At 39.8% G+C, this 27,919-nt stretch overlaps 1 protein-coding gene across 11 annotated transcripts in view; it reads left to right on the top strand.

Moving 5' to 3' along the window:
• Nucleotides 1-27,919, top strand: part of kcnab2a (potassium voltage-gated channel subfamily A regulatory beta subunit 2a) — a 318,636-nt gene that overhangs the window by 238,657 nt on the left and 52,060 nt on the right. The window lies entirely within an intron of this gene.

A 27,919-nucleotide genomic window follows, 5' to 3' on the forward strand; every position in this document is an offset into this window, starting at 1 on the left:
CCACAGCAGCTTTCTGCACTTTTTTGTCTCAATTTAAACAATAGTTCCTTGGTTCTTTCTTCCAAAATGACCAACTTCTTATTTTCCCACAATATTCTCCATTTGCAACTTTTCACTCACTTATTTAGCCTCTTTACATACCCTTAATATCTTAAAACCCATAAGCCCCTTCTCTCCTCTCAGCTCTCTCTCAAACTGCCCCATCAACCCTCCTCCCTGCCAAATTCCCTCCACAAACTTTACAGTAGTAGCATCTGTTCTTTTTCACATGGTGCAATTCGATTTAGACAAAACTGATATCCCACATGCTGTACTATTTACTATGCTTTTTGAGACACTAAAGAATTTCAAGCTCTTATGTCCTTTCTAAGATGTAGTGTGCTGAACCATTCATATTAATTCAGATGTCGTTTTACTATGGTTCCAAATTTGCACCATAACTTTTACATCCTTATTTATTAGCTCTTTGAGTATATAGACCAGATGTCATTGATTATTTTTTGTACATATCCATTTAAGTGAACGACTTAAATTTCTTTGGACAACCATTAATTTGATATTTTTACCATTTAAAATTACTCTGTCTTTGCGAAGTGCAGTTTTAAGGTAATTTACTAGCAAAGTCAATAATGTGTCTTCATAACCTTTAACAATAGTGTCTTATAAACAACTTTATCAAATATCTTCTGTTCTCATCAGAATCAGGTTTATTATCACCGACATATATTGTGGAACTCCCTGTCTTGCAGTAGCAGTACAGTGCAATACATAAAAAAATTACTAAAAGTTACAGTAAAAATTATAATAATTAGTGCAAAAAGGGCAAAATAGTGAGGTAGTGTTCAGAAATGAGGTAGTGAGGCAGAAGAGCAAAAGTTGGCTAGCACAGAGAGGAGCCATTCAAACATGGTTGATCCTTTTTTCCTCTCCTCAACTCCATTCCCCGGCTTTCTCCCCGTAACCTTTGATACAGTGTCCAGTCAAGAACCAATCAAGCAATGACTTAAATACACCCAATGACCTGGCTTCCACAGCTGCCTATGGTAACAAATTCCACATGTTCACACCCTCTGGTAAATTTCTCCACATCCCTTTTTTAAATGGATGCCCCTCTATCCTGAGGCTGTGCTCTCTTATCCTAGATTTTCCCACCATAGGAAACAATCTTTCCACATCTACTCTATCTAGGCCTTTCAACATTCTAATGATTTCAATAAGATTCCCCCTTCATCCTTTTAAATTCCAGCAAATACAGTCCCAAAGCTATCAAACATTCCTCGTATGATAACCCTTTCATTCCTGGAATCATCCTGTGAACTTCCTTTAAACTCTCTCTAATATCAGCACATCTTTTGTTCACAATACTTAACGTGAGACCTCACCAGCGCCTTATAAAGCCTCAGCATCAAATCCCTGTTCTTGTATTATAGACCTCTTGAAATGAATGCTAACGTTGCATTTGCCTTCCTCACCACCAACTCTACCTGCAAGTTAATTTTTAGGGTGTTACGCACAAGGACTCTCAAGTCCCTTTCCATTTCAGATTTTTGGATTTTCTCCCCGTTTAGAAAATTGTCTGCATGTTTATTTCTACTACCAAAGTGCACAGCCATGCATTTTCTAACATTGCATTTCATTTGCCATTTTCTTGCCCATTCTCCTAATCTGTCCTTGTCCTCTGCAGCCTATCTGTTTCCTCAACACATCCTGCCCGTCCACCAATCTTTGTATCATCTGCAAACATAGCAACAAAGTTATCTATTCCATTGAAGTACAGAAGAAAAAGAAGCAATCCCAACACTGACCCCTGTAGAACACCTAGAGGTGTTCTACAATGGCAACCAACCAGAAAATGTAGCCAACCAGCCAACCAGAAAAGATCCTTTTATCCCCACCTGCTGCTTCCTACCATGCTTGTAACTTTCCTGTAATACTATGGACTCTTTCTTAACTTGGTAACCAGACTCATGTGTGGCACCTTGTCAAAGGTCTTCTGAAAGGCCAAATATACAGCATCCACTGCATCCCTTTTATCTATCTAACTTGTAATCTCCTCAAAGAATTCCAACAGGTTCGTCAGGCAAGATTTTCCCTTAAGGGAACCATGCTCACTTTGTCCTGTCTTGTCCTGTATCACCAAATACTCCATAACCTCATCCTTAACAATTGACTCCAGCATCTTCCCAACCACTGAAGATAGGCTAACTGGTCTATAATTTCCTTTCTGCTGCCTTCCTCCTTACTAAAAGAGTGGAGTGACATTTGCAATTTTCCAGTCCTCTGGCACCATGCCAGAGTCCAATGATTTTTGAAAGATCTTAGCTAATGACTCCACAATCTACTGCTACCTCTTTCAGAACTCTAGGGTGCAGTTCATCTGGACCGGGTGACTTATGCACCCTTTAGGTCTTTCAGATTTTTGAGCACCTTCTCCCTTGTAATAGTAACTGCACTCATTTCTCTTCCTTCACACACTTCACCTGGCACACTGCTAGTGTCTTTCATAGTGAGGACTGATGCAAAATACGTATTTGGTGGTTTTTCCGGTGACGTCATCGTAGAGAATGGCAGCTTAAGTCACTAGCTCCTCCGGAAAAACTCGTATTAAGCCCCATTAACCTGTCAAATATAATATTTTTCAAAAAATATTTGAACTGAAAAGAGGGGCAAAAATGGGGAGAAGAAATGCGGAGCCTGCATCCGAGAGGAGTGCAGCGGGCGGCCGCCGGGCCTCGTTCAGTTGAAGTGGCGAATGTCTTCGAAATCCTGAAAGAATAATGGAGGTCCAGAAAGATGTAAAGCAGCAGCCCCATGATATTAAGGCAGAGCTCACCAGCGTTAATCAAAAAATAGCGGTGGCAGAGACTCGCATTGAGAAGGTGGAAGATGGCGTTCAAAACGTGGAGTGGATACTGAGCAAGACAATAAAAATAATACATCACCAAGAAGGTAAACTGCTTGACCTGGAGGGAAGATCACGGTGGAAAAATATCAGAATCTACAACGTTCCCGAAGGAGCGAAGGGCCCGTCTGTAACGGAGTTTGTCGGAAAGTTACTGTGGGATGCGCTGGATCTTCCCCCAACTATGGAGCTGGAAGTCGAAAGAGCGCACCATGCGTTAGTCCCAAAACCTACCCAGGATAGAAAGCCACGATCAATTATAATAAAATTCCTTCAGTACAGCACCAAGGTGGAGATTCTACAAAGGGCCTGGGGTAAGAAGAGAGTGTTTTTAGAGGATAAATTAATATATTTCGACCAAGATTCTCCCCCCCCCCCCCACGGTCCTCCATAAACGCAAAGAATACTTCGAAGTAAAGTGAGTATTAAAGTAAAATCAGATTAGATTTCAAACTCCGTACCCTGCTAAACTTCAAGTGTTTTATGACAACGGGACGCAATTGTACCAGACAGTGGAAGAGGCAACTACAGACATGAAGGCCAGAGGGTTGCCCGTCAGCATGACCAAAACAAAAGAAAGCCTGGCTGATGAATTGTCCCGCTTGGCGTGGGAAATAGTGCGAGAAACAAGAAGGCAGGAGGCGGGAGGAAGCCGAGAGAAACATATCAGGAAGAGACCGGGAGTTTCCCAAAGACAGTCCTCACCCTCTTCAGAAGAGCCATAAGGTTTGGCTAACTTTAAAAATGTTGAGAAGCTAAACGGAAGCAAGAGTACATGGTGATATACCTATCTCGAGAAATACTTATTATAATGTGGATTTTATATTACTTAGTTGTTATTCTTTATTTGCTCACTTACTCCTTTTTCCCCACCAAAATGAGAATATATATATTTGTGTGTCTGCATATATGTATATATAGGAGTACACAGGGAAATCTTTTCTGTGTAATGGATTTGTTCACTGACTTTTATGAATACTGCAATGGGGGCCCTCAACTCACAAGTAGGAGGGGTTATCCCCCACAGGCTAGACATTTCCTCTAGCTCAACGCAGGGTCATTTACTAGAGACCTCAGCCTTGGAATCACACGTTCTTTGCCCTTTTTGTTATTATTTGAGTTTCTTGGTTCTTATTTGTTCAGGGAGTAGATCGAGTAAGTTTTATTCTAATTTCAATGATACATTGACAGATAAATACAGATGGCTAAGGACAAGGTAAAATTCATTTCTTTTAATGTAAATAAGCTATTAAATCCAATCAAACGTAAGAGAATTTTATCCAAAATGAAAAAAGAACAAGCCCATGTAGTATATTTATAGGAAACTCATTTAAGTGATAATGAGCATAAAAAACTAAAGAGCATGGGCTTCACTAATCTGTTTTTCTCCTCATATAAATCACGGCAGAGGAGAGGAGTTGCTATTCTTATCTCAAGTAAGCTAAATTTTAAAAAAAATATTCAAAATGAGATTTAAAGAAAGCAGATATATTCTGGTAAGGGGGGGGAATATAGATGGAAATTCAGTTACTCTATTGAATATATACGCACCCCCGGGAAGTGATATTGGTTTCTTTCAGAAAATTACTGATATTATGGTAACGGAAACAGAAGGTCTCCTGATATGTGGGGGAGACTTAAATTTACAATTACAACCAAACTTAGACTCTTCCAATAGAAAAACCTATGAAACAAAATCTTTACATAAGATAGTTAATACACTTTTTGAGGATGTTGGTTTAATTGATATATGGAGGGACCTTTTCCCTGACAGAAGGGATTACACTCATTATTCTGCTCCACGTTCTGTATACACAAGAATAGACTATTTCATAACATTTGGAAAAGACAAAGACAAAATAAACACCTGTGGAATTGGGACAATAGATGTAAGTGACCATGTACCTATATATTTATCTGTTGATTTTAACCTCCAACCAAAGAATACTATTTGGAAACTAAATTCAAGTCTACTCAATGATCCGTACTTTAAGGAACAAATTAAAAAAGAAATTGGTCTCTATTTAGAATTTAATGGTAATGGAGAGGTTTCACCTCCCATTTTATGGGATACTCTGAAGGCGGTCTTAAGAGGGAAAATTATAGTGATATCTTCATATAAGAAAAAAATAAGGAATAAAACATGAGAGGAATTACAAAATAGGCTGAAGGAACTAGAGAAAAAACACAAATTGAATTTGGCACATTAAGGGAAATTAAAAGAATTAGGAATGAAATAAATAATTTGGTTACGCAAGAAATCAGGAAAAACTTAATGTTTCTGAAACAGAGGCATTATGAAAGTGGATCAAAATCTATGAAAATACTGGCATGGAAACTGAAAAAAAAGGTAGCATTAAATACAATTCATAGAATTAGGGACCCAAGAATGAAAATGATAAAAAATAAGCTAAGTGAAATTCAAGAAGCTCTTGAAGTGTTTTACAAAACACTGTATTCCAAAGTTCCAGGGGGAAGCATAACCCAAATTGACACCTTCTTGAATTCTCTAGAGTTACCCACTTTAAGCGAAGAACGAAATAGAAGGATGACTGCTGACATAACTGAAGTTGAATTAAAAGCTGCAATTAAGCAAGTCACCAGGATCAGATGGGTATATGGCAGAGTGGTACACAGAATTTAAAAATGAGTTAATTCCTGTTTTGCTCCCCACACTGAACCGGGCTCTAAAAAAGGCACAAATGCCACACAGTTGGAAGGAAGCGATAATCTCAGCTATACCGAAAGAAGGCAAGGATAAAATGGAATGCGGATCATTTAGACCAATATCTGTTCTTAATGTAGATTATAGGTTATTTACCTCCATCATGGCCAAACGATTGGAGGAGTTTCTACCCATACTGATACGTAATGATCAGACAGGTTTTATACGACAATGCCAAACTCAAGACAATATACGAAGGACACTTCACATTATGGATCATATACAAAAAAATAAAATCGAAGCAATAGTGATAAGCGTGGACGCTGAAAAAGCATTTGATTCGGTTAATTGGAATTTTCTTTACAGAGTTTTACATAGATTTGGTTTCCAAGACACAATTATTAAAACTATACAGACACTATATGACAATCCTACCGCTAGGATTAAAATCAATGGATATTTATCAAATAGTCTTACCCTAGAACGGGGCACGAGACAGTGTTGTGCATGGTCACCACTACTCTTCGCGTTATATCTGGAACCATTAGCTCAATACATCAGACAAAATGAAGATATCAGGGGAATTACTATTAAAGGGACAGTGCATAAATTGGCTTGTTATGCGGATGACATTTTGATCTATCTAGGGCAACCAACATACTCTACCTAAATTGATGCAATCCTTGGAACAATATGGTCAATTATCAGGATACAAGATCAACATAGATAAAACCCAATTACTTTCATATTACTATAGCCCACCAAGAGAAATTGAAAGTCGATACCCCTGGGCATGGCACACAGAGTCTTTCAAATATTTGGGCATCATTATGCCAAAAGATTTGGCAAAATTATCAGAATGTAATTATCAGCCTTTATATAAAAAAAATTAAGGAAGATGTGGCAAGATGGAGCCTGATTCCTTTTTTCAGTCTCAGTTCAAGGATTGAGTCTATTAAAATGAATATACTGCCCAGACTGTTATATCTCTTCCAGACCCTACCAATAGAGATTAATCAAAATCAATTCAATGAATGGAACAAAATGCTATCAAGGTTTATTTGGCAGGGTAAAAGGCCTAGAGTTCATTTCAAAACTTTGCAATTAGCAAAGGAAAAGGGGGATGGGGCTTGCCTTCTCTTAGAGATTATTATTTTGTAGCACAGTTGAGAGCTGTGATATGTTGGTGCAACCCATCATATATAAAAAACATTGAGGAGTGGGCATTTCCCATCCCCATACAAGCAATTTTGGCTGATAACAACCTGCAAAGGCACATAAATACTATTGATAACCCATGGGTGAAATTGACTCTTAAAATATGGAAAACTACTATAAAAGAATATAATCTAGAGGGAGATATTGCAATTCTTAAATGGTGTGCATATGACTGATTTTATACCAAATAAATTGGATGCTAGATTTAAGGACTGGACAGCTAAAGGAATAACAGTTCTTTGCAACATAATGAAAGAAGGAACACTGTTCAGTTTTGAAATGCTTAAAGAGAAACACTTACTAGAAAAACAAGATTTTTATCGGTATTTACAGATGTGACAATATGTTAATAAGATGCTTAAAAATGTAACCAAGGCAAATACATGCTTGATAGAGCTCTTTAGAAAAACCTATAATTCAGATAATGGTAGTAGAATCATTTCAAGCATGTATAAGGGGTTGTTAAATCTTAAAACACATTCTACTTCATACAAAACAAAATGGAAGAAGGAAGGAGGAAGAATGGACAACAATATGGAGATATCAATGGAAGTGTACCAACTCACAGAAATGGAGGGAGTTTGGATGGAAAAACTTGATAAGATATTTTATTACACCCTCTCAGAAATCCCATTATGATGGTTTGCTGGAGAAATTGTGGAAATCAAAATGCAAATCATTATCATATTTTTTGGGACTGCCCTGGATCAAAAACTATTGGAGGGGGATACACAATGCCCTACAAGACATCCTTAAATGTGAAATACCCTTGGAGAGTAAGACCATATATTTTGGATACTAGGAAATGGTTATCACAGGAGAGTCCAACTTTAAATACATGGATGGAAATTACAATGGACATTTACAATATGGAGAAGGTAACAGCATCTGTTAATCATAAGCTGGAACAATTTGATTCATACTGGAAAAAATGGTTTAACTACATAATGCCTAATAGGCCTGATTTTATTCTCACAAATAAATTTATCTGTTGTTTAAAAAGAGATCACTCCCTACTTGTACATAGTTCTTTCCTTTTGCTTGTTTTTTCTTTCCACTCTTTTCTATAAGTGTATACCCCAGATAAATAGTTTGTGGAGATTTTGTGATATATATGATTATATGATATATATGTACAATGTCTGAAATACATCTTATGGAAATGTTTGATGAACTTCAATAAAAGAATAAATTACAAAAAAAAATACGTATTTAGTTCATCTGCCATCTCCTTGTTCCCCCATTATTATTTCTCAGGCCTCACTTTCTATCTTCCCACTAATTTATTGCTTTGTTGCTCTTTTGTTTTTACATCAGCTTTGACTTCCCTTGTCAGCCACAGTTGTATTATTGTGCCATTTGAGTATTTCTCCGTTTTTGGAATAAATCGGTCCTGCACCCTCCTCATTTTTACCCAGAAGCTCACAACATTGCTTCTCTGCTGTCATCCCTGCCAGCATCTCCTTCCTATATACTTTGGCCAACTGTTCTCTCATACCACTGTAATTTCCTTTACTCTACTGAAATACTAAAATGCCAGACTTTCTCCCTATCAAATTTCACGTTGAACTCATCATATTCTGATCACTGTCTCCTAAGGGTTCTTTTACCTTAAGGTTCCTAATCGCCCAATCCAGTATAGCTGATCCCCTAGTAGGCTCAACAACAAACTGCTCGAAAAAGCTATCTCAAGCATTCAACAAACTCGATCTCTTGAGATCCATAACCAACCTGTTTTTCCCAATCCACCTCCATGTTAAAATCTCCCACGACTATCATAACATTGCCCTTTTGACACGCCTTTTCAATTTGCTATTGTAATTTGTGGTCCACATCCCAGCTACTGTTGGGAGGCCTGTATATAACTGCCACCAGGGTTCTTTTACCCTTGTAGTTTCTTAACTCAACCCACAAGGATTCAACATCTTCTGATCCTGCATCACATCTTTCAACTGATTTGATGCCATTCTTTTCCAGCAGAGCCACGTCACCCCTCTTGCCTACCTTCCTATCCCTCCGATGCAACATGCAACCTTAGAATTCAGCTCCCAGCTACAACCATCCTTCAGCCATGCTTCAGTGATGGGCACAGCATCATCCCTGACAATCTGTAAAAGTGCAACAGGATTATCCACCTATTTCTTATACTATGTGCATTGGGATAACACTTTGAGTGCTGTATTTGCTACCCTTCTTGATTTTGCATCCCTAATGCACTGATACTCACCCTGCTGGCTGCAGTTTTGTCCTACCATCTACCTGCCCTTCTTGACAGTCTGACTGAATGTTATCTTTGCTTTTTTACATTCCATCCTATCCGGAGTCTCTTTATTCCAGTTATAACCACTGTTGTGTGGTTATTTGAGTTTCTGTGGCCTACCTGTCAGTTTGAACCAGTCTAGCTATTCTCCACTGACCTCTCTCATTAACAAGACGTTTTTGCCCACAGTGCTGCTTACTGGATGCTTTTTGTTTCTCGCACCATTCTCTGTAAACTTTAGAGACTATTGTACATTAAAATCCCAGGAGATCAGTAGTTTCTGAGATTGTCAAACCACCCCATCTGACACCAACAATCATTCTATGGTCAATGTTACTTAGATCGCATTTCTTCCCCATTCTGATGTTTAATCTGCACAGCAGCTGAAACTCTTGACTATGTCTGTATGCTTTTATAAATTGAGTTGCTGCCACATAATTGGTTTATTAGATATTTGCATTGAACAAGCAGGTGAGCCTAATAAAATGGCCTGGCCACAATTAAAAGGCCTGAGTGTAGTTCTTGTTAACCCATTCTAGCAAGGAGTGGGTACAAAAACGTTTACCAGAATAGTTGGAGTAATGTTGCATATTAAATAGATTAGGAAAGATTGGGAGGAGATCTATTAGTGTTCATGTTTACATAGAGTTTAGACAGAGTGAATAAAATGATGTGCTTTTCCTGGTTGCAGCAAGCAGACAAGGACCAAATGGGAATTGATTAACAAATAATTAAAGGGAACATAACGAAAAGCTTTTTTTTCAAGTAGAGTTTACATTTTGGACTATACTGTCTGCATAGTGGAAGTAGATTTATTTGTGGCTTTAAAATGGATTTAGAGAAATTGAGGGAAAATAAAACAAGTACTCAGCTAAGGTGAAAGGACATTGAAAAGAACAAAATGATTAATGACTATTAAAAAGCTGACATGGCTTGGATGAAGTAAAAAATCAGCTCATTTTGCTGCATTGATTTCCTGTTAAGGGAACCATACATAAAATGTAATTTCTGCTTTTTCCACAACTGCTGACTGTTCAAGTATTTCCAGCATTTTATCTTTTAGATTTCCTGGTATCAATAGCTTGTCCTTTTTGTTTGAGACATTAGTGATATTATTAATGCATATTGTAGGAATAACAATCTGGGGGAAATGTGCTTAATTATTGGGAAGTCAGTGACTTCTTATAATTATCATATTTTCATTCAGATTGGCCAAACTAATGGTCTGTTTTAAAGCCCATCTAGAATGGAAGTCATGTTTTAATATTTTGAAAGCCAAGATCAAGGTAGCCTTCTGCATTATCAATAGAGCTTGCTGTTTTACAACCAGATTTCTAAAACACTGCTGAGATTGAGAAAGTTGAATCTGCAACCAAAAATAGAATATTAAACTATTAGAAGAATGTGTATATTTATGGGAGTATTACTGGTGTTCTTTCAAGTGCAGTTCTCCCATTTTTATCTTGTTTCTCTGAGATATTCTTGAATAATGTATAGTTGCAGATAAATAGAAGTTCTTGTGTATTGTAAACCCCATCTCTATAACAGAGATTGTAATCAATAGAAGTACTCTAAGCCTTTAAATGATGGATTATCAAATTAAAATACTTGGTCGTGACCATCTCCAATATTACACTGGCCAAGAAAATATGTGTTCATTTCCAGTCATTGGAGCCTTGCAGAAGCAAACTCATGAGTTTTCTGTACTGAGTTTTTTATTCTGAGTTTTCTTTTTTGTATTTGCACAGTTTGTTGTCTTTTGCACACTGGATGCAAGTCCAGGTTGGTGCATTTTTCATTGATTCTACTATGGTTATTTTTCTATTATGTATTGAGGTCAAAGTTGTAAGTGGAATGCTAAACTTACACTAACTTCAAAAAAGTAGAGGTGCTGTCTTGCCTTCTTTGTGATGGCACTTAACGTGCTGACCCCAGGAAAGATCGTCTGATACAATAATGCCAAGGAATTTATAGTTACTGACCCTCTCTGTCTCTGATCCCCTAAATAAGGGAAGCACTCTGGTTTCCTCGGCTGCATAAGTCTAGGAAAAACCATCTTCGGCACTGCCAAACGTGAGCTTGAGGCTCAAGCCCAACCTCTCCCCCCCCCAGTTTGTGTGGATGCTGTGTAATTTGCTACCCTGTTACAAATGAATGCCACAGAATAACAGAGAGTACACTGCATACGATTAAAGGAATTATATTACTGGATCTTAACTAAAGGGTTAATAACAAATAGAAAAGGGCCCATTCTAATTAAACATTCAAATGTGCACAAGTTGGAGCTCATCTTGAACTTCTCTGTCACTCGCTGGGCCCTCGGTCAACGTGAAAGCACACACCAGCTTTCGAAAGTCCTTGCAATCCATCTTAAACAACCGGGTCTCGCACTGGATCATATGCTACGACTGGTTCTCCCCAGCATCTGCTCTCTTCATCGCCTCTCGAACAAAAGCCCTAAACCGATCTTATTGTCCCTCACCAAGAAAAACCTCCCGCTAATTGGATGGCACGCATTCCATATCATCCCTTATCTTCAACGATAACCCAAACAGGCTGAAAGCAGAACAAACAGCTCTTACAGAGCTACTAAATGAAATATCTACAGCTTAACAGCAAAGATGTGAACCAGACATAAGGATTGGTTCATGGACCTCCAGCTTCTTCCTCTGATAATCGAGGAAGAGTCGATGATCAGGTTGTTGGCTTTATTGAAGTTTAGTGAGAGCTTCTTCTCCATCCCTTATGCCGATTTATCACGATCTTTGATTTGGCCAACAGTGGTGTCATCAGCAAACTTAAATATGACACTGGAGCTTTACTTAGCCACACTTTAAAGTATAAAGTGAAAATTGAACAGAGAGATGAGCACACAGCCTTGTGGTGCACTTGTGCTGATGGTGATTGTGGAGATGTTATTACCAATCTGTACTGACTGGGGTCTGCAGGTGAGAAAATTGAGGATACGGTTGCACAGGGAGGTATTGAGGCCAGGGTCTTGGAGCTTAGTGATGAAGTAAGGATGGAAATTAAACCTGGATTGCACTTCTTACAACCTTTATAAAAACATTTTTAAATAGCAGTCAATATTAATGCAGGAAACAGTGTAGCCAGTGCAGCAAACTTCCCAGAAATATTGACAGATCTACTGGAGTTGCTCGTCCCTGAAATATTATCATGGGATTGCTGGTGTTCCATAATTATATTGTCTGTCTATCTTTGTGCCTTTTTTTATTGTGAGGTGATGGAACATGTACTACTGCTGTCTCACAGCACTATTGATCAATTTTTACCCTTGTCCACCAGTGCTATCTGTGTGGACTACACCTAGATGCTCCAGTTTCCTCCCAGATACCAATAACTTGCTAGTTGGAAGATTAATAAGTTTCTGTAAATTACCCTCGTTGCTTGGTGGTTGATAAGATGAATGGGGTGGAATTAATATGTATCTGAGAGGGAATATGTTGTGTGGGGACAAGTGGGAAATGCAGCTGATGGGGTTGCTCTGATGCAGTTGGCCTGAATGCCCCCACCATCCAGGCCATACCATCTTTTCACTACTACCATTGGGCAAGAGGTACAGAAGCCTTGAGTCCCACAACACCAGGTTCAGGAACAGTTATTACCCTACAACCATCAGGCTACTGAACTGACGTGGATAACTCCACTCAGCACAACTCAGACTACAGACTTATTCTCAAGGACTTTTTACAACTCAAGTTTTCAATTTTTTTTTATTTCCACAGTTCGTCTTTTTCAGATTGGTTGTTTGTCAGTCTTTGTTTATGTGTAGTTTTTCATAAATTCTATTGTATTAATTTATTTTCATGTAATTGCCTGCAAGAAAATGAATCTCAAGATAGCATATGGTAAATATATGTACTTTGATAATAAATTTTACTTTGACTTTGAGAACTGATATAGATTCAATGAGCCAAGTGGCCTCCTTTGTCATAAGAAAATATGAAATCAAATGTGATGAGAACCATGTTGGATACAGAAATAAATAATTGCTGCCCATCAATACTTTACAAAAACATCTGGAGGAAAAAAATTGCAGACATCTTTTTTAAATCTTGTATGCAATGGAGACACGAGAGACTGCAGATGATAGAAATCTGAAGTTGCATACAAAACACTGGAGGAACTTAGCAGGTCAGTCAGCATCTATGGAGGGAAATGAACAATTGACGTTTCAGGCTGAGACAGCTCATCAGGATAGCTATACACTGGTAGACGGTGTATACAGTGATTTGATGTGATATTTCAAAATACATTGCTGGTAATTTTAAATGAACAATCTTGATTTCTAATTGCAGACTTTTTTTGAAATTAAATGATTAACAATTCACATACAGAATCTCATTCTACAGAAACACACACACATAAACACAGTTACGATGCCAGTAATAAGATTATGGATAATGACTAATTGAGCTGTAGATACCGTTCCCATGTATTTCAGAATACTAATTACCCAATGGGATTTCTCGTTAGCTGACACTAGGTGTGGTTGATTTGCTTGTTTCACAGTTTGAGCACCTTGAATACATTTATTAAAGCTGGCAATAAAGATAATTATAGCATCTTAATGCAGATTAGCCAGCAAGATAAAGAAAATCCTGCAGTTATTAATTTAGTACAACTCTTAAGTATGACATTATTATAAATAATGATGTTTGATCATGACAAATCAATTTAAAGTTTTGCATGGGTGAAATTATATAGGATTTTCTTGGGTAAGAGTGTTCAAGATAGCAGGTTCACTTTAAGAACTTTTTAAAGTTGTGGAATTAAGTTCCCTCCACTGCCCTCCACTCTCTCTGTACCAATCCCAACCTTAGTGTCAAACCCGCAGACAAGGGGGTGCTGTTGTGGTGTGGGGATTGACCTCTACTTCGCTGATGCCCAGTGGCAACTCCCAGACATCTCCTTTTACCCTACCCCCTGAAGAAGACTCCACTGCTGACCATCAGAAAACTGGTGTCTCCAACACCATCGCTGACCTCAACAACTCAGGAGAACTCACATCCACTGCCTCCACTCTCATAGTTTCCTTACCCCATACTGCTTAATTCTACCACCAACCCAAGATCCACAAACCTGACTGTCCAGGTAGGCCATTGTTTCTGCCTGCTGCTGCCCCACAGAATTCGTGTCCTCATACCACATGTCCTCCATTCTATTGCCCTTGGTTAAGTCCCTTCCCTCCTACATCCACAACACTTCTCTTGCTGTAAAATCTCCTCACTAATTTTCAATTCCCTGGCCCTGACCGCCTCACTTTTACAATGGATGTCCATACCTATACACTTCTACCCTCCATCAAGAAGGTCTTAAAGCTCTCCATTTCTTTCTCAATGAAAGAACAACTATTTCCTCTCCATCACTACCCTCCTCTGTCTGGCATAAGTGATCTTAGCCCTGAACAATTTCTACGTCGGCTTCTCCTGCTTTCTCCAGATTTGAAAGGTAGCCATGGCCACCTGCATAGGTCCCAGATTTCCCCAACTTTTTGTTGGCTGTGTAGAGCAGTCCATGTTCCAAGCCTTCTCCGGTAATGCTCCCAAACTCTTCCTCTGCTACTTTGATGACTGCATTAGTGCTGCTTCATGCACCCATGTTGAGCTCATCAATTTTATCAACTTTGTCTCCAACTTCCATCCTGCCCTTAAATTCACTTGGTCCGTTTCTGACACCTCCCTATGTTTTTCAATTTCTGTCTCCATCTCTGGAGACAATTTGTTGACTGACATCATTTATAAACGTACTGACTCCCACAGCTATCTTGACTATAGCTCTTCCCACCCTGTCTCCTTTAAAAATGCTTCTCCCCTTTCTCAGTCCCTTTGTTTCCACCTCATCTGTTCCCAGGATAAGGCCTTCCTTTCCAGGACATCAGAATATCCTCCTTCAAAGAATGGGGGTTCTCTTCCTCTACCATTGCTGGCTGAACTCTCCCACATCTCCTCCATTTCCCAGACATCCGTGCTCACCTCATCTCCCTCAGCCTTAACAGTGATAGTTCCTCTTGTCCTTGCCTACCATCTCATGAACCTCTGCATCCAAACTAACATATCATTCTCCAAAGGGATATTACCAGCAAACACATCTTTACCTCTCCCAACTCTCTGCTTTCCACATGGAAAGCTCCCTCCACAATTCCTTTGTCCATTCATCCCAACCCACTAATCTCCATCTCAGCACTTATTCCTGCAAACAGCCAAATGCTACACCTGTCTAATCACCTCCTCCCTCACCTCCATGTATGGCCATAAACAGTCCTTCCAGATGAGGCAACACTTAACCTGCGAATTTGCTGAGGGCATCTATTATATCCCGTGCTCCTGATGCAGCTTCCTCTATATTGTTGAGGTAATAGAGGGACCACTTCGTAGAGCATCTCCTCTCCATCTGCCAAAACAGATTCTCATTCATGTCTGATATGTCAACCCATGGCCTCCTCTTGTACCACAATGAGGCCACCCTCAGGGTGGAGGAGCAACCCCTTATATTCCATCTGGATAGCTTCCAAATTGATGGCATGAATATAGATTTCTCCTTCTGGTAAAAAAAAATCTCTTCCCCTCCCCTCTTCTATTCCCCACTCTAGTCTCTTACCTCTTCTCACCTGCCTAACACCTCCCCTTTCTCCTAAGATCCATTCTCTCCTCTCCTATCAGATTCCTTCCTCTCCAGCCCTTTATCTTTTCCACCAAATGGCTTCACCTATCACCCTCGAGTTATCCTCCTTCCCCTTCCCCCACCTTTTTATTCTATAATCTCTTCCCCCCCCCCCCTTTCCAGTCCTGAAGAAAGGTCTCAGCCCAAAACATCAACTGTTTGTACATTTCTATGGATGCTGCCTGACCTGCTGAAGTCCTCCAACATTTTTTGTGTGTTGCTCTAGATTTCCAGCATCTGCAGAATTTCTTGTTTCTTAAATTTCTTAAATCAATGATGTCATGTAGGTTACTCACATGAAAATAAAAGTATCACACAAAATGTGGAAAAGGGTACGGTCAACATTTCGGGCTGAGACCCTTTAGCAGGACTGGGGGAAAAAGAGAAGCCAGAGCAAGAAGGTGGAGGACAGGAGGAAGGAATACAAGATGGCAGGCGATAATTGAAACTGGAAGGGACAGAGGGGTGAAAGAAAGAGCTGGGAAGTTGATTGATAAGAAAGAAAATGGCTGGAGAAAGGGGAATCTGCTAGGAGAGGGTAGAAGACCATAGAAGAAAGGGAATGGGGAGGAGCATGAGAGGGAAGTGATGGGCTGGTAAGGAGATAAGGGCTCCATCTGCCAAAAAAAATGGGATCTCCCAGGAGCCACCTGTTTCAATTCTACTTCCCATTCCCATTCCAGCATGTCAGGTTGAAGGAGCAGCACTTTGTATTCCTTCTGGGTAGCTTCTAACCTGATGGCACAAACATCAATTACTTGCACTTCCGATAATTGCCCCCCTCTTTCTCCACTCCCCATTCCCATTTTTCCCCTCTCAGCTATCTCCTTATCTGCCCATCACCTTGCCTGCTCCTCCCACTTCTCTTTCTTCCATAGTCTTCTAGCCTCTTCTATCAGATTCTGGCCCTCTCCAGTCCTTTATCTCTTTCATCAACTTCTCAGATCTTTACTTCATTCCCCCCCCCCCCTTCCCTGGTTTCACCTATCACCTTGTACTTCTTTCCATCTCCACACCTTCTTGCTCTGACCTCCCATCTTTTTTCCAGTCCTGCTGAAGGGTCTTAGCCTGAAACGCCGACTGTTTATTCTTTTCCACAGATGCAGCCTGGCTTGCTGAGTTCCTCCAGCATTTTGTTTGTGTTGGTTGGATTTCCAGCATCTGCCAATGTTCTCGTGTTTGAAACAATAAAAGGTAGTGTTCTCTTAGTTAGTCCCAGAATCAAAATGGAAAGACAATAAAGTATTGGATGTTATGTAACTTGCAGGGAAACTTAAAGCTGTGGGCATTCCCATGTATTGCTATCCTTGCCTGAGGTAGCAGATGGAGAAGGTTTGCTCTTTTTTAAGAGGGCTTGCTGAGTAGATGGACTGGGCTGCAGCCAAGATGCATTCGTGATAGATAGGTACCAAACAAATCAATTGCTTTGTCATAGATTAAATCAAGTATTTTGAAATATTTTCACTCAGCCAACCTTGCTTGTTTGCCTGAAGTTATGTTCAGTACAAAATATAAAGTAAATTTATTATCTAACCATGAGATTTGTTTTCTTGCAGGCATATACAGTAAATCCAAGATACACAATAGAATAAATGAAAAACAATATCAACAGGTTGGACAAACAACAAACTGTGCAAACACAAAAGAGAAAAAAACAATAGATATTAAGAATATGAGGTGATGAGTCTTTGAAAGTGAGTCCATAGATTGTGGGAACAGTTCAGGGAAGGGATGAGTGAAGTTATCCCTTTGGATCAAGAGCCTGATGGTTGAGTGGTAATAATTGTTCCTGGACATGGTGGTGTAAACCTGGGGCTCCTGTACCACCTTCATGGTGGCACCAGCTAGAAGAGAGCATGACCTGTGTTTTGGGGTCTTTGGTGATTGATGCTGTTTTCCTGTGAGTGTGGATGTACTCAGTGGTATTTTTATAACTGATAAATTATTTGAAGAAATGAGGAGATATGTTTTTAATAACCTTGGGTAACCCTTATAAATACAGAGCCACCTATTATATGCCTCCCTTTTCCCTAAAAGCCCAATGAGGTTAAGTGCCAGGAACAAAATTTTAAAATGGCATGATTTGTGGTGAAGTAAATTGAGTTTGATGCTGAGTATTTTTTCTAACATTTATCTTCTGATGCTCATGTCTGTTTGGAAGGAATTGCTAGATATTCTATTAATGACAATCCTTCCCAGGTTTGTAGTAATATTCCAGTAAAAATTTTTGACAAACAAAACAAGATTTCTCTAACTTCTGGTAAATTTGACCCCCACCCCCTTCTCTATTTCTCCATTCCCCATTCTGGCTTCCTCATTACCCCTTCTCTTCTCCTCACCTGCCTATCACCTCCCACTGGTGTCCCTCCTCCTTACCTATCTTCCATGGTCTACTGTCCTATCCTGTTAGATTTCTTTTTCTCCAGCTCTTTACCTTTTCCACCTATCACACCCAACTTCTTATTTCATCACCCCTCCCTCACACACCCACCTTCCCCCTCACCTGGTTTCATCTGTCACCTGCCAGTTTGTATTTCTTCCTCTCTCCTTCCTCTCCAGTCCTGATGAAGGGTCCCAGCCCAAAACATCAACTGCTTATTCCTCTTCATGTATACTGCCTGACCTCCTGAGTTCCTCCAGCACTTTGTGTGCATCCCATAAAATCATTTACCTTGTGTTCTGTTTAAATAACTGACCTGGCTAATTAAGGTAGCTGCCCTATCAAATGTACCTGGCTTCCAATTTAATCTTTACTGGGGAGTAACTTGGCTATATTTGGCACAGGGAGATTGGGAAAAAAAAAGGTCTGATGCTTGATTGCTGTCAAACCTATAATGAGAAGAAGGTCAGGTAAATCTTGAAAGCTGTTCTTGCTGAATCTTGATATTTAGTTTCAATAGGGGGCCATTTCAACTTGACTGAAATAAAATGTCATCTCAGCTGGCACAGAAAGGCAAAACTACTTTATAATTGCAAAACAAAATGCTGACACAGCTATAAACAACCCTATTTTGATGCATGTCATGAATACAGGACTTCCTGCAAATGCTGGTATTGTCAGTTTTACAGCATGAATTTCCCAGGCTATAATGCAAATAGTATCTAAAGAACCTTGAAGTAGAGTTAGGATTTGTTTTAGAAATTACCAAACATCCTCATCTAATTATTTTCCATGTGACGGAACAGTAAAGAGTTTGCAAATATCTTTGACTTCCACACTTTAAAAAAAATTGTCCTAGACATTCCGAATAGTAATTATTAATTTGCATAAACTGACTGACCATTGTTGTGCTTCATTATACTTTAAAGTAAAGGTGTTTAAGATTCTGCTCCATTGGAAAATGCAGGAGTAGGTCACCTCTCAAGCCTGCCTTGCAATTCAGTATGATTGTAGCTGATCTATGCTGGCCTCAACCCCTCTCCTTGCCAGTTCCCCATAACTCTCAATTCCTCGAAACTTCAAATATTTATCTATCTCTGCCTTAAGTTTATCTAATGATCTGGATTTCACCGCCCTCTGGGACAGGAAATTTCTACACAACCTAGGTTTTAAATGATCAGCCCTTTATTTTGCAACAATATCCTCTTGGCCATGACTTTTCCACTGGTGAAAACATCCCATTGTCTACCCTGACAAGCCCTTTTCGGATCTTGTATGTGTATTCCAGATCATTTTAATGATATCCAAGAAACCTGCACATAATTGATGGATCCTTTTAAGTAATACAGAGGCAGGAATTGTGCATACATTTTAGTCTTTGTATCTCATTTGACCCATTCTGTTATTGTCAATTTCAAAAAGGAACTTGCACAGGGAATAATTTCACTTGCATGCTCTATCCTTTGGGCATACATCTTCCGTGTGTGCAGAATAGTTGGTTTTATAGTGGATTTCAACCCCATAGAATACAGAAAAGCAACTCAGTTTTGAACTGAGGAATGGAAGGTGCCCTATTAGGTGGCACTTATTCTCCATTTATCTGATTACACACAGTTAGAGAGTCCCCTAGCACGCCATGCTCAATAATTAGTAACAGCTTTGATCCAAACTTGGACTAGGGAACTTAGGACTGAAAAATTGAATTTCAGAGTTGAGTAACAATGTCTGGTTTGATATGAAGATTGCATTTGAAATTGTGACATCAAAAACACTGGTAAAACTGAAAGCTATTGGATATCAAGAGGAATATACTTCAGTGGTTGATGTCACACTGCACACAAAAGGAAAGTAGTTTTTAGTTATTGGGTCAGTCCCTCCTTCACTGCTGTAACGTGTACACCATTTACACAAAGCACTCCAGTTCCTCCCTGTGGCTGGTCCAACAGAACCCAACCAAACCAGTGACCTCTACCAGTACGAGCAGTAGGTGCCTGGATTGGAGAGAGTGCCTTATGAGAATAGGTTCAGCGAACTCAGCCTTTTTACCTTGGAGCGACGGAGGATGAGGGGTGACCTGATAGAGGTGTATAAGATGATGGGACGCATTGATCGTGTGGATAGCCAGAGGCTTTTCCCAGGGCTGAAGTGGTTAACATGGGGGGGTGCGTAGTTTTAAGGTGCTTGGAAGTAGGTTCAGAGGGGATGTTGGGAGTAAGTTTTTCCACACAGAGAGTGGTGACTGCGTGGAATGCATTGCTGGCAACATCAGTGGGGTTGGATACATTAGGGTCTTTTAAGAGACTCATAGATAGGTACGTGGAGCTCAGAAAAAAAAGGGCTATGTGGTAGGGAAATTCTAGGCAGTTTCTAGAATGGTCAGCGCAACGCTGTGGGCCGAGGGGCCTGTAATGTGCTGTAAATTTCTACATTCTATGTGTGTGGTAACTCAATAATGCAAATTTCCTTCCAGGCTGCCCTGGCTTGGAAGTATAGCACAGTTCCTTCATTGCTAACTCTCACTCTCAGAGTTCTCTCCCAGATAGCTCAGTGGTGGGGCTTCAGCAGAAGGGCAGTGGCAGCTCACAAGAAACTCACAACTTCCATCTGGAGGACATTTCGGAATGTGCACTAAATCAAGGCCCTGCCAGCTGAAGCCACACGCTAAAATTAAATTTGAAAAATGTATAATGCTAGATTTTCTGGGCCAATAATCATTGCTTACAGTTCTACCTGCTTGTAACACATTCTTCCTTAAAATAGACCATTTGCTGCTTTGTGTGAGTTGTCCATTACATTGGTTTTTACAACACCCTAAATTACTTTCAGGTTTCCTGTGGAAGGTAATACTGTTTTAGACAAGAAATAATCCCTTCTGAACGATGGAAAATGTTCAACTCATTTGTCTTGTGAATGTAACTATAATACTTTAAGTAATGTACTTCATTTGGAATAAAATGCATTGAGTTTTTTGTGCTGTGCATGCATAATAGACTAAGAGTATTTAGTAACTAGAGCAGCATTTGGGTATTGATTCTCCGGTTTCATCAGGTTTCAGTGGACAAATACCTTAATAACTATTCATGCTGCTGTTGTTGTTATGTCAGTGCTATTTACAATCTGCTTTTGAGTGCTTCTCTGTCACCTGAAAGGAAGTTTGGTTGATGGATGTGAAGTTGCACATTACTAGCAACATTAATATTTAACAAAGAAATGAGCAGCATTCTATAATATAGCTGATATGATTAACATCAGACCATTAGCTGGGTGACTGTCAGGATAAATGGAAATGTGAATAGGCAGTTAGAGCAGAGCATCCCTGTGGCCATAAGGTTGTGGGGGATGACCTCCCAGGGGAATGGCACAGAGATCAGGTTACCAGCACTGAGCATAGATCAGTGGTGCAGAAGGGAAAGAGAGAGAAGAGGGGAGCAGTAGTGATAGGGGATTCAATAGTCAGAGAAACAGACAGGAGATTCTGGGGGCGTAGACGGGATACCCAAATGGTATGTTACCTTCCAGCTGCCAGGGTCACAGACATCTCAGATCGCGTCCACAACATTTTGGAGAGGGAGGAAGAGCAGCCAGATATCTTGGTACATATTGGTACCAGTGACATGGGAAGGAAAAGCAAAGAGGTCCTGAAAAGAGAATTTAGAGAGCTAGGTAGAAAGCTGAGAAGCAGGACCTCCTGGGTCATAATTTCTGGATTGCTGCCTATACCATGCACCAGTGAGGGTAGAAACAGGATGATTTGGCAGATTAATGTGTGGCTGAGAAACTGGTGCAGAGGGCAGGGCTTCAGGATCTTGAATCATTGGGTTCTCTTCTGGAGGAAGTTTGACCTGTTCAAAAGTTACAGGTTGCACCTGAATCTGAGGGGAGCCAACATTCTCGCAGGCAGATTTGTTAGATCTGTTTGGGAGGGTTTAAACTAATTTGGAGGGTGGTGGGAACGAGAGTAAAGGGTCTCAGGATAGGACAGATGGTAAAAAAGCAAAGATAGCATGCAGTCAGACTGTTAGGAAGGGCAGGCAGATGGTAGGACATAATTACAGCCAGCAGGGTGAGTATCAGTGCATTAGAGATGCAGAGTCAAAAAGGGTAGCAAATGCAGCACTCAAAGTGTTATATCTCAATGCATAGAGTATAAGAAATAAGGTGGATGATCTTGTTACACTATTACAGATTGTCAGATATGATGTTGTGGCCATCATGAATCGTGACTGAAGAATGATTGTAGTTGGGAAATAAATGTCCAAGGTTACACGTTGTTTCGAAGAGTTAGGAAGGTAGGCAGAGGGGGTGGCAAGGCTCTGCTGGTAAAGACTGGCTCAAATCAGTAGAAAGATATGACATAGGATCAGAAGATGTTGATCCTTGTGGGTTGAATTAAGAAAATGCAAGGGTAAAAGAGCCCTGATGGCAGTTATATACAGGTCTCCTAACAGTAGCTGGGATGTGGACCACAGATTAAAACAAGAAATTAAAAAGGCCTGTCAAAAAGGGCAATATTATGATTGACTTGGGAGATTTCAACGTGTAGGTCAATTGGGAAAATCAGGTTGGAAATGGATCTCAAGAGAGTGAGTCTGTTGAATGCCTACAACCTTTTTAGAGTAGATTGTCATTGAGTCTACGAGGAGGTCTGGCATACTGGATTCGGTGCTATATAATGAATCGGAGGTGATTAGTGAGCTTAAGGTGAAAGAACCTTTAGGAGACAGTGATCACAATATGATTGAGTTCAACTTGAAATTTGATAGGGAGAAAGTAAAGTCTGATGTAGCAGTATTTCAGTGGAGAAAAGGAAATTACAGTGGTATGAGAAAGTAAGTTGGAAGGAGATGCTGGCAAGAATGACAGCAGAGCAGCAATGGCATGTGTTTCTGGGGAAAATGAGGAAGGCGCAGGATAGATGTTCTGTATTCCAAAATTGAAGAAATAACCATATAACAATTACAGCACGGCCATCTCAGCCCTTCTAGTTCATGCCGAACGCTTACTCTCACCTAGTCCCACTGACCTGCACTCAGCCCATAACCCTCCATTCCTTTTCTGTCCATATACCTATCCAATTTTACTTTAAATGACAATATCGAACCAGTTCTACTGGAAGCTCATTCCACACAGCTACCACTCTTTGAGTAAAGAAATTCCCCCTCGTGTTACCCCTAAACTTTTGCCCCCTAACTCTCAACTTATGTCCTCTTGTTTGAATCTCCCCTACTCTCAATGGCAAAAGCCTATCCACGTCAACTCTATCTATCCCCCTCATAATTTTAAATATCTCTACCAAGTCCCCCTTCAACCTTCTATGCTCCAAAGAATAAAGACCTAACTTGTTCAGCCTTTCTCTGTAACTTAGGTGCTGAAACCCAGGTAACATTCTAGTAAATCTTCTCTGTACTCTCTCTATTTTGTTGACATCTTTTCTATAATTCAGTGACCAGAACTGTACACAATAGTCAAATTGCAGAATAGTAGAACCATGGCTGACGGGGAAGTCAAAGCTAAAGTAAAAGCAAAAGAGAGGACATACAACAAAGCAAAAATTAGTTTGAAGACAGAGGATTGGGAAGGTTTTAAAAACCTACAGAGAGCAACTTAAAAGAATCATTAGGAGGGAAAAGATTAAATATGAAAGCAAGCAATGCAACAATATCAAGGTGGATAGTAAAAGCTTTTTTAAGAATGTAAAAAATAAAAGAGAAATGACAATGGACATAGGACCACTAGAAAATGAGGCTAGAGAAATAATAACGGGGGACAAGGAGATGGCAGATGAACAAAATTAGTATTTTGCTTCAGTCTTCACTGTGAAGACACTAGCAATGTGCCAGATGTTGAAGGGTGTGGGGGAAGAGAAGTGAGTACAGTTACCATTACAAGGGAAAAGGTGTTCAAAAAGCTGAAGGACCTAAGGGTACATATGTAACATGGACCAGATGAACTGCACTCTAGGCTTCTGAAAGAGGTAGTAGTAGAGATTGTAGAGTAATTAGCTTTCAAAAATCATTGGACTCTGGCATTGTGCCAGAGGACTGGAAAATTGCAAATGTCACTCCATTCTTTAAGAAAGGAGGAAGACAGCAGAAAATAAATCATAGACCAGTTAGCCTGACCTCAATGTTTGGGAAGATTTTGGAGTCAATTGTTAAGGATGATGTTATGGAGTACTTGGTGACACAGGACAAGATAGGACAAAGTCAGAATGGTTTCCTTAAGGGAAAATCTTGCCTGACAAACCTGTTGGAATTCTTTGAGGAGATTACACGTAGGATAGATAAAGGGGATGTAATGGATATTGTATATTTAGACTTTCAGAAGGCCTTTGACAAGGTGCTACACATGAGGCTGCTTACTAAGTTAAGAGCCCATAGTGTTACAGGAATGGTTAGAGCATTGGCTGATTGGTAGGAGGCAGCAGGTAGGAATTAAAGGATCCTTTTCTAGTTGGCTGCCAATGACTAGTGGTGCTCTGCAGGATTCGGTGTTGGGACTGCTTTTTATGCTGTATATCATTGATTTAGATGATGGAATAGGTGGTTTTATTGCCGAGTTTGCAGATGATACAAAGATTGGTGGAGGGGCAGATAGTGTTGAGGAAACAGGAAGGCTGCAGAAGGACTTGAAAACAGGCAAGAAAGTGGCAAATGAAATTCAGAGATGGAAAATGCATAGTCATGCACTTTGGTAGTAGAAATGAATGTGCAGACTATTTTCCAAACAGGGAGAAAATCCAAAAATCTGAGATGCAAAGGGACTTGGGAGTCCTTGTGTAGAACACCCTAGAGGTTAACTGGTAGGTAGAGTTGGTGGTGAGGAAGGCAAATGCAATGTTAGCATTCAATTCAAGAGGTCTTGAATACAAGAGCAGGGGTGTGATGCTGAGGCTTTATAAGGCACTAGTGAGGCCTCACACGTGAACAGTTTTGGGCTCCTCATCTAAAAAATGATGTGTTGGCATTGGAGAGGGTTTAGAGGAGGTTCACAGGATGATTCTGGGAATGAAAGGGTTATTATATAAGGTATGTTTGATAGCTCTGGGTCTGTACTTGCTGAAATTTAGAAGGATGAGGAGTGATCTCATTGAAACTTTTTGAATGTTGAAAGGCGTAGACAGAGATGACGTGGAAAGGATGTTTCCCATGGTGGGGGGGGGGCAGTGTCTAGGACAAGAGGGCACAACCTCAGGATAGCGGAGCATCCATTTGAAACAGATAAGAAAAAATTTCTCTAGCCGGGGTGTGGTGAATTTGTGGAATTTATTACCACAGACAGCTGTGGAGGCCACGTCTTTGGGTGTATTTAAGGCAGAGCTCAATGATTTCTTGATCAGACTTGCCAGTGAAGGTTTCAGGGAGAAGATTGGGGAGTGGGGCAGAGCAAACTCGATGGACCAAATGCCCTAATTCTGCTCCTATGTCTTTTGGTCTTATAAGCAGTGGACGCTTGTTGAATATACCTCGTTATATCCTCCAGTTATTGATAAAACTTTTTAAATACTGAAATTTCCATAAGTCGGTGTATTTATAGAACAGTGAATGTCATTTATATTGGGCTGCTTGCCAGGGAGAAATGTTGCTAACAGCTCAAAACCAAAAGTACATGAATCAGCAAGCTCGAAAATTGCTTTACAAAATGCAAAGCCAGCAAGGTATAGTGTATTTGTTACTAAATTGATATATCTGAGGCTGCTAACGGATAGCTGCTGTGGAAAACCTGAGATGAACATTTAGGTATATCTGGGGTATTCTGCAGAAGAAACTGAGGCACATTGTGAAGAAAGCAAGAGGAACTTTTTTGTTTCTAGTTATGCTGGTGCCAACTCTGTGTGTGCTGAAAGGGTAAATTCGTCTTCAGTTGCTCATTCTAAGTGCATGCAATTGCACTTATCTACACATTTGATTCCATATTTCCAGCAGCTGCCATGTTCACATGCTCTTAACTCTCGAGAATTTTTGCTCTAGGTGTCAGAAATTTCCATTCTCCAGTTTTAACCAGCCTTTGCATAAATGTGTTTAAGAAAATCACATTAATTATTTTTACATGTACAGCAAAATTATGAAATAGATTTCATGAACAATTTTAATATGTGTGATTTTATTTCTAAGCTTGTTTTGGAGTGGTTAACCTTGGTTTGCTAGGGGAAAATTACATCTCCAAATATCTGATTGATGTAGTGTCCTTCAAAGCCAAATTATTCTCTTCATGCACACTATTTATATATGTAAAAAATAGTTACTGCCCCAGTTCACTTCCTGAACCATGCTCATCTGGGCTCAAAAGTAGATTGCTGAAAATGAATCCCCTTCATCACTTTCCAGCTATGCAATGTGGATGTCAGGTGAGGGTCAGACTCATTTGTGAAGCAGTTACATACAAATAACTCACATCATCAGTTTTCAAGTTAATGCATGTACATTTACTGTTTGCTCAAAAATTTCATTGGTACTCCTGAATTCATATCACAATAAAAGCCTATGCCTACAATTCCAATGTATGCATCACAGTGTACCATAAAGGTGCAAGTTCTGGTCTTCAGTGTCTGTTTTGGTTATTGGTCCACTACATAAAACTTCAGTTGTACCCAAGGGCCAAAGATTGGAATCTTTGATTTTTAGTGGGTATTATTGGGATGACTTTGGAATCTGGAGCAGAGATGTAGTAGATCATTTGTCAGAGGCACCTGCTAACAGATTGCTTGAGGGAGTAGGTGGAATAAGGGAGATGGAAGACAGTAGATTGCTTGGTATTAAGAGGGATGGAGCAATATGCTGCATTTTGGGAGGCATGCCACATTAATAGAATTAGATGTTTCCACATATGGTCCTGGCATCCATGCCAGCTCCACCAGACTAAAATCAGGTACTTTCCCCAAGCAGTAAGCTTTTTTATGTATTTATCTTTATCTTTTTTTTATAATTGTGTTCTTTATCATATGATGTTTCTTTTTGCGCCGCATCATTTCTGGAGTAACAATTATTTCATTCTCCTTTACACTTGTGTATGGAAGTTGATATTAAATAATCTTAATTTACAGACCCTCAATACAAAGCATTATGCGAGGCCATGTGCTCAAGGCACGTGGGAAACGTCAGAATGGCAGCCTGGGAATAGGGTGGGTTGTTGTCATGCGAAAGAAAGCTCCAATAAGTGGCTAATAGTCACCTTATCAGTCTTTTACCAATTTAGTGAGGGTCTTTGAACTACAAACATATGCTGTGGATGAAGGGAAATGGGTGGAGATTTACTGTACATTTCTAAAAACATTTGGTAAAATGCCATGACAAAGATTGTTGCTGAAAGTAAGAGGTAATATATTGGTGTGGAACAAAGATTAAGTGTAAATGGGTCTTTTTGTGGCTGGCAAGATGTAATGTGGTGTGCCATAGGGCTCAGTTTGGAGGCTTCAGTGTTCCTCTAGTTGACTTGGAAGATGGGTCTCAAGTTGCTGTGGTTGCTAAATTAGCAGATAGTGGAAAGATAGAAAGGAAAATAAGTTGTGACAGATATAAAGAGGTTGCAAAGAGTGATATATAACTTAAGTGAGAAAAGACCTGGTAAAAGGAATATTATGTGGGGGGGGGGGAGGTGAGGAAGTAGTCTATTTGACAAGAAAAGTGAAAAAGGGCACATTCTAAATAATGAGAGGATGTCGAGGAATCAGAGTGTTCTGCATGATTCAGAAAAGGCGAATGAGTAATTAAAAAAGCTAAAAAAAAGTATTGTCAATTACAAAGGGAATTGAATATAAAAACAAAGAAGTTATATTTCAGTTACATGGGATGTGGGTGAGATCACACCAGT

Source organism: Hypanus sabinus, chromosome 27 (genome assembly GCF_030144855.1).
Source record: "Hypanus sabinus isolate sHypSab1 chromosome 27, sHypSab1.hap1, whole genome shotgun sequence".
NCBI classification, from domain to species: Eukaryota; Metazoa; Chordata; class Chondrichthyes; order Myliobatiformes; family Dasyatidae; genus Hypanus; species Hypanus sabinus.